The following is an 8911-nucleotide window of genomic DNA, read 5'->3' on the forward strand; positions in this document are numbered from 1 at the left end:
GTATACTGTTTCGCACATGGTACCCCCCATGCGTTGCCATTCCTGAGGACTCAGGTGTTATTCCTCTGTACCCAGTAAATTAACCCAGTAACATAAATGTTTAAACGGTTCAAGAGATTTGAATAAAATTTGGTACAGGAATAGAATATATGTTAAGTCAGGGGACTTAACATATAGGATACTTTATATAATAACTCACGGGCAAAGCCACGGCTTCATTATCATATCAGCTGATAACTATCTACTGCTGAATATAAGCCTTCGCCATAAGAGGAGTTTTGCCAGCAGTTGCTACGCTTGGCAGGTGTGTTGGCAACTGTAGTTAGGCTCTTAGTGATGTTTTAAGAGAGACGCTGCTGCCCATCCATCTACCATGAAGTTCCCTTAGACGTTATTTACGACATCAGCGCGAAAGGAAGGGATGGCACATTTTATACGGAGACCACATGCCACAAATGCGCCGTAATAAGCGCTAATACATAATAAATAAGTGATGTTTGTCCTGTGTGGTCCCGGAATAGGCCCCTTCTTTTTCCGTGGTTGTCGTAAGGGGCGACTAAGGGAGGGAGACCGCCTGCCAAGCGTGGCAACTACTGGCAAACTCCCTTAAGGGGAAGCTTATGTTCAGCAGTGGACAATTTAGAGCTGATATGATGATGGTGATTAAGTGATGTTTGTGAGGTCACTTAATGACGGACGGACAAAATTGATTAATTACTTTTTATTATTATTACTTATTTGTTGGTGGAATTACTTCGCTTTTTTGTATTTTTTTATCCATGGTTCCGATTGCAGTGACGCATAATTCGCTGTCGTATCGCGCCCTCTCTAATTTTTAAAACTAATTGTTTTGGTACCCATTATATTCCTATTTATTGGAATTGTAACAATAGCTTTAATAATTAATAGTATATTACTTCACCTTCATATTTTAATTTCACGTTGTGTTTCGTGTTTCGGTTTGACTTGGATATGGCAATGAACTTATAGGGTACAAAGATAATAACTTAGTCTTCAGGAATGGCAATGCATTAAGTGTATCATGGACGATACAGTATACTTCGACATGTCAATGGTACGGTTCATGTTTATATGCGACGGTTACAACTTTTCATTAGGTGGGCCGTTTGCTTGTTTGCTATTCTAAGTTGCATAAAAAAAGTTTAATTCTGGGACAAGCCTCGAAAATATAGCTTTAAACTGACATCTGACAACTCGTCACTGATCTTTTCACTCTAGACAGAAACTCGAAAATTGGCGAAACATCTAGAACAACTTATGCTTTCATCTTTAATGAATAAATGGGATATTCCATAACAAACATTGTTGTTGTTCGATCCGTACTATACGAGTATTATGTTCTCTCGCTGTTAGTGTGCCCCGTGAGACCCCTGTTACTATTGAAGTCATATTAAACTAACCTTAGAACAGCATTAGTTTATATTTGGCACAGTCGTTAACTACTTTGATATCTCTAACCTAGTACACGTACATACATATTTAATTAAAATAGACTAAATTCAAATAGATGTCGCAGGTATTTGCGTGTTAATTTTGATTCAGAATTCCCTCTTGCCGTCGAATCAGTTATGACAAATCGTTAATATAATATATTCCTTATTCCGTACTAAACGTTGTATTATCATCGTACGGTTCGCCATCGACATACCTTACAGCCTAAATGGTCGCGTACAACACGGTTTCAGAGATGTTTTCTCCCACGAATACTCAGGTTATGGAATGAGCTCCCTGCCGAGGTTTTCCCAAGAGACTACAGCATGGGTTTCTTCAAGAGGGGGTAAAGAGGTTTCTTCAGGGTCGGCAACGCGCGCGTAATACCTCTGGTATTGCAGGCGTTCATAGGCTACGGTAACCGCTTACCATCAGGTGGGCCGTATGCTTGTTTGCCACCTCAGTGGTATAAAAAAAAATTAAATATTTGTTTTAACTGAGCCATGCCCAGAGGTTTTGACTGTTAAAGTGATCTAGAAATCTTTAGAAACTTTTTGATTTAATTGAACCATACAACATATTACTAATGTCGAGTGGCGTGATAGATAAATTATCAGATTGCAATAATCTTCAAATAAGGTTTTTCAGTTTTTAATTCCATGATATAAGATAGATATAAATTCAAATAAATGTTGCAACTACCTATATATTTTGCGGGTAAATTATTGGCCTAATATTTGGCTCAATAAAATGTAATTGATTTCGAATAAATATCGATTCAGTTCCAATCAGAAATTTCAATGGAAGAGTGCCGACACTAAACCCTTTTGAAATTACAATTCGAGTGAGATTATCTGATGGATTTGGTGTGGAATGACACAAATGGGGGAAATATGTATCAGTAAATTTGTAATATCCCAATCAATAATCGTAGCACGCTTTACTTAGATTTATTTTGTACATGGAGATACGTGCGTCATCTATTTCCATGTATGTCTATGATTGTACCGATTATTCCTTATTAGAACGAAAAGGAAGGTGCAAGTCTCCACGGGAGAATTTTCTAGAAAAATAAATTTACTTTACAGTGCACCCAGGGATTCCAGTACCAAGTATTAAAATTCTGAATCGTCGTTACATTTTTAATAAAAATCACAGCGTGATTTATAAATTCACGAGAAGTTAGATAATTTTAGAATAATATTCTGTGTATATGCTTGGGTACCTCTGTCCCATTCGTGTTTTGACCGTAAAGCAGTGTCTGCATGGCTGTGTTTCGGTTTGAAGGGATATGACGTGAATTTACAGGGTACAGAGGAATAACACCTGAGTCCTCAGGAACGGCAACGCATGGGGGGTATCATGGACGAAACAGTATACCCTGTTATGTCCATGGTACTTACTATTCATGTCTATAGGCGACGGTTACCACTTTCCATCAGGTGAGCCGTCAGCTTGTTTGCCATATTATATAGTATTAAAAAAAATTATAGGCACCCCTTCCTTTCCCGTTGGTGTCGTAAGAAACGATTAAGGGAGGGCAAGGGATGGACAGCAGCGTACCCCTTAAAACTTTTCCAAAGCCTAACTGCGGTTGCCAATCGCCTCAATAAGTATGGCAACTACTGGCAAAACACCAAGAGGCATGTTTATGTTCAGCAGTGGACAGTTAAAGGCTGATATGATGACGATGATGATGATGAAATCATCCCTTATATTCTTTTATTTTTATCATTCATTATTTTCTATGTTAAAAATAACTGAACATCAAATACCTCGATACAAACAGTTTTGTTTTATATTTATCATATCTATTTAGTGGACTTATTTATTCTCAAGATATTTTTTACTGCTATTCTTCTGTTTTTTTTTTTTTTTTTTTTTATGGTATATGTAAAGATACAAATTGGTCGTGCTGGCTATAATTAAATACAGATTAAAGAGAATTTATGCTTAGCTTCCGTATTTGTGTAGGAAACTCAATATGGACACTCAAAGCTTAGCAAACGATTGAATTACACAATCTAAGGATTTCCGAAACTAGATGTTGGTTTTGCACTCAAATTGAGTTGAGGGCATTATAAATAGCGCATAATTATACTACAAAGTTCTATTTATATATCTATTTATATATTTGGATTTGATAAACTCGTGTTAAAATAAAATACTATTGTACTATAATCACATTTATATATAGTATTATTAGTTTTTAAATTGATCCTTTGACCTATGTAAAATCGATACTAGAGTTGTATCAGTGTGAACTGTCAGTCACCTATTAGAGTAGTTCGCCAGAGGGAGACTTTGTACAAAAGTCGTCTGCTTGGGCACCTCTGCCTCATTCGTGTTTCTATCGTGAAGCAGTTGTGTTTGCATCGCTGTGTTTTGGTTTGAAGGGTGCGATATGGCAGTGAATTTACAATGTACAGAGGAATAACACCTGGGTACTCAGGAATGGCAACGCATGAGAGACATCATGGCGAAACATTATACTCTATTATGTCCATGGTACTGCTCATGTCTATAGGCGACGGTTACCACTTTTCATTACGTGGGTCGTCAGCTTGTTTGCCATTCTAAGTTGCATAAAAAAACTTAGTTTGAAAGTTAACTGACAGAGTGGTAAATGGCGGTTCTTTTTCTTTTTAGTGAATTGTTTTGTTAGTTTTTGAGATTAGTATAAATGAACAAATTTTCTATTTGCTGCAGCTTTACAATAGCAAATACTTTATCTTCGGTTTCTGTGTGAATCACCAAGAACCCTGTTTTAATGCTCACTTACGGTTTACCGTAACATGTCATTAATGTCCTATTACTGCCAAGGATCTACCCATAAGAAGAGGATATTAGGCTACTTTCACAGTTCTATGATGGCTTTAGAGTTGACTGTAACTTCTGCTGTTGTAAGGTGTTTTGTTTACTTTGTCAGGTCTTAATATATTCCGAGTATAAAAAAGAGTGGTCATCATATTTATACTCCGTCGCCAAAGCCGTGGTCGCATAAATTGCATTTATTTACAGAGTATCTGTTTTCCATAATCACTATAAAACTACTTACATAATTAGTATAAAAGGTATTCTGTGTTAAGTTAGGATATAACCTAAACCTGTGTTTGCATGGCTGTGTTTCAGTTTGAAGGAGGGATATGGCAGTTAATTTTTTTTTAATCGGTGAAAATGGTATGGTAACTCAGCCCGCGTTAACAGGATATGCTGGCGGAGCACCAGTGAAGAATAGATGAGAATGAAAACAGGTAAGTTAGCCCATCATGATGAATTCATGAGGAATTAACCACGATAGTTTCCAAGGAGAACCGCGAGGAGGTCGACCTGGTTGGGTATATTGCTAGCAATGGGATTCTCAGTCTCCATTACTAACAATCCCTTTTCCCCCTGGCAGTTAATTAACAGGGTACAGTGGAATAATATATTCGTATTCGGTAATTTCTTCCTTCAAATTGAAACACAACCACGCGAAGTACCAAGTAATAACACGAAATTGTATCATTAGTACATGGATTTGGCTTTTATGTGTGATTCAGGAAAACTAAAACTGGACTGTGATTGATAACGAGCCGCGATCCTAATTCCAATTAAAAGTTGATTTACAAGTTAAAAACAATCTCTATCAAATAGAGTTTCGTCCAAATATTTGACGGTGAAAGGGTAACAGAACCGGTAACTGGATCTTACGCGTAGCCAGATGGAAACTTAATTACATGAAACTTTTATAATTCAAACTTCGTTAAATTTGAGCCCGCGTTTATAAAACTTTGAATTGCGAACGAGGGACGTTGGGATGATTTCTTTACAGCCCTATACCTGCTCACGTACGTCTTCTAGTTTGAAATTGGATGAATATCATTTGTATTTCTCGAGTCCACGAGTATAATTTACGCCGTAGTTTCAAATTGTATTAAAATCCGCATGAATATTTTACTTCTATTAATGTTTCTATCACCAAACAGCTGTGCTTCTGTGACTGTGTTTTGGTATGAAGAGACTGAAGGTAAAATTCGGCCTAACTGTCTCGGCTAGAGGGAAAGGGATTGTTAGTAATGGGTCCTAACAACCCTTTAATGGTAGTTTTAGCTAGTAATATACCTTATTACGTAGGCCTTCATGTGATTCCCCTTGGCAAAAAATCATTGTTAATTCTTGTGGGATTATATTGTGGGATAATCTTATGGGCCTTCACATGACTACTATTTGTATAGATCATCTTGGTTACAAAAAAGCGTTTTTTTTAACTACTTAGAATGGCAAACAAGCCGACGGCCCACCTGATGGAAAGTGGTAACCGTCGCCTATAGGCATGAGCAGTACCATAGACATAACAGAGTATTCTGTGTCGCCCATGATATCCCCCATGCGTTGCCATTCCTGAGGACTCAGGTGTTATTCCTCTGAACCCTGTAAATTCATTTGGGTACGCAAGAATATTATTGTTATAAATATCTCTGAGCCTAGAAAAGACAGTTGACAGAGATTTGTGGAGGAAGAAATCATACTGCATTGACCCCCCCAAATAAATGGGTAAAGGCAAGGCAACGATAACGTTAAAAAAAATTGTAAATAATTTATTAGTCGACAAAAACTAGGAATCAATTTGAAAATTAATTAACCAGTTTATTTAATACAATGGAAATTAATTTTTCCATTAAAAGTACAATTACTCCATTTAAAATCGCAATCATACTCAGTAATATACAAACGTTTATTCAACAAACAGATGTAAACAATAAAATCAAGTACAACATGCGGTTAATATCCTGTTATTATTTTATTTAATTGTCATAATACCGCAAATGGAAATATAATAACGTTTTATAAATAAGTTTCATAAATTGGTTTATTACTCCATTCAGTATTTAAATAATTTATACTTCACACACTACTTTTTTTTTTATACAACTTAGAGAGGCAAACAAGCTGACGACCCACCTGATGGAAAGTGGTAACCGTCGCCTATAGACATGAGCAGTACCATGGACATAACAGAGTATACTGTTTCGCCCGTGATACCCCCCATGCGTTGCCATTCCTAAGGACTCAGATGTTATTCCTCTGTACCCAGTAAATTCACGCCATATCCCACCCTTCAAACCGAAACACAGCCATGCAAACACAACTGCTTCACGGTTGAGACACGAATGGAACAGAGGTACCCAAGCAATCGACTTTCGTACAAAGTCTCCCTCTGGTGCTACTGCTGCGTTATAATGAAATTGTAACGCGGCAGTCGTGTGTTCATATCAGTTTTTAACTGTCCACTGCTGAACATAAACCTCTACTCGTGGGAAGTTTTACCAGTTGCCATGCTTGGCAGGCGAATTAGCAACCGTATTTAGGCTTTAGAGACGTTTCAAGAGGGACGCTGCTGCCTATTACTCGCCTTCCCTTAGTAACCTCTTACGACATCTATGGGAAAGGAAGGGGTGGCCTATTCTATGCCGGGACCACATGGCATATTATAAGTCGTGTATATTACACGAACCATTTGAAATCATTTTTGATAATTTTATTTACTTTATTTCTCTTAACGAAACCTGTCATTTTAAATTTATTGCTTTATATATTAATAATCATTTACCCATATACATATATAATATTGAATAATGAACTGTATTCTATTTCTAGTGGTATATATTATTATCCCCACAGAAATACAAAAATTAATGAGTTCACACATGTGAAACCGCGATAATCATCTAGTATATAGATCAAGAATATACACCTTCAATGCCTACCGAATCAAGAGTTTAGAAATATCGTTTAACGTGCTAACAGATTCCCAAGTGAATATTAACAAAGTGATAATAAAGATTTTAAAACCTTTTGATATAAGACAAATGTTTGTCATTCTTTTATTTAACAACTTCAGTACATAATTAAATAAACTTTGGTATACAAATAGGTTATATCCTAACTCGGAATATAGAATATTTTTTATATTGATTCACAAGAACAAAGCTGTGGGATATAATAGTTCGAAGTATAAATAAAAATGAGTCACTAAAAATGTTTCTAAGCGCAAAATTCGAAAAAGGAATAATTCATATTTTATTTTTCAAATATTCATTGAAATACGAGGCAGATTCTTATGAAGAGAAAAATTCGAAAAATTCCTGGAAAAGTGTAAAAACTCCAGTTTTCTTTTTCCCATGCAAACTTTCTTAGCTGATAATGCAAATATTTGAGTCTAATATTGACGTCAAACATACCATTTGACAGAAAGACGTCTAAAATATGAAAGAAGTCTTGTCAGATCAAATAGTTGCAAATAAAAAGCGTCTCGCGTTTGATACCTGAGTAACAAAGGTAACCTATATATTAAACTTGCTTTTAATTTACGAACGGATAATAAGGTTTCATTCACACCGTGTTCGCATGGTGTATGTCAAGTTAAACGTAGCAAACTATGTTACGTGGCTATCTGTTACACCGTCGAACACAAGTTCTGAAGTATTAATTATTCACTATATATTGTAACAAGTAATTCTTTAATACTACAGTACTGTATTAAAGAAGTGCTTGTTATAACTCTAATTACCAGTTAGTCATGGCCTTTTTTGTATGATACTTGGAATGATAAAAAATCTGGCGACCCTACTGAAAAGTGACAGGTGTCACAGACATGAACTATTCTAGGAACATCACAAAGTATACTGTGATACCTATGGTACTTCGCATCATTTCTGAGAACTATGGTGTTATGTGTCTGTACACGTAATTTCACAGCTGTTTCTCGGTAGAAATATGAGTGAAATATAGTAGATGCACGATATTTCTATATCACTGATTAGTCAGCGCTTTCTAGGAGATGCTACGCCTTGGTCAATGACTGATGAAGATGGAATTAGTCATGGAAGGTCTTTGCCCAACAGTGGGATATTACAGGCTATAAAAACATCACACAAAATAAATAAAATGACCATATTACACAACGGTGTAAGAGGGTGTACCCAATAAGGACTGGCTGGGGTCGCAAACAATAGCACTTGCGAGGTTACCACGGGATTACCTCGCTCATTGTGCGCATTCTCCACTCAAAAATACACTGTTTTGTTCGCTGTACGTAATCATTTTTGTTGACGGTCTGTAGTTTTTGTAATGTGAGAACGTCACACTGAGAAATGTTTCTCGTCTGCTGGTAAGGTCGTTTTATATGGATATTTCGTTGTTGATATGATTAAGTGTGCTTGCATGTAAAAAGGTAATGCATATTTCTGTTTAACACACTACACAAGTAGGTACAAAAAGAGATTTATCTCTTCGATTGATCGAAACGATAAATTTAATTGCTATGTGCTTATTACTCCTATCTATCATTCATTCACATCGACCGTTAACTCTCCACTGCTTAAAATGCCTACCTAATAAGGGGGTTTGGCCAGAAGTTGCCACGCTTGGCAGGCGGGTTGGTAACCGCAATAAGGTTTTGATGATGTTTAAAGAC

Source organism: Galleria mellonella, unplaced genomic scaffold (genome assembly GCF_026898425.1).
Source record: "Galleria mellonella isolate WM207_F2 unplaced genomic scaffold, CSIRO_AGI_GalMel_v1 utg537, whole genome shotgun sequence".
Lineage (NCBI taxonomy): Eukaryota > Metazoa > Arthropoda > Insecta > Lepidoptera > Pyralidae > Galleria > Galleria mellonella.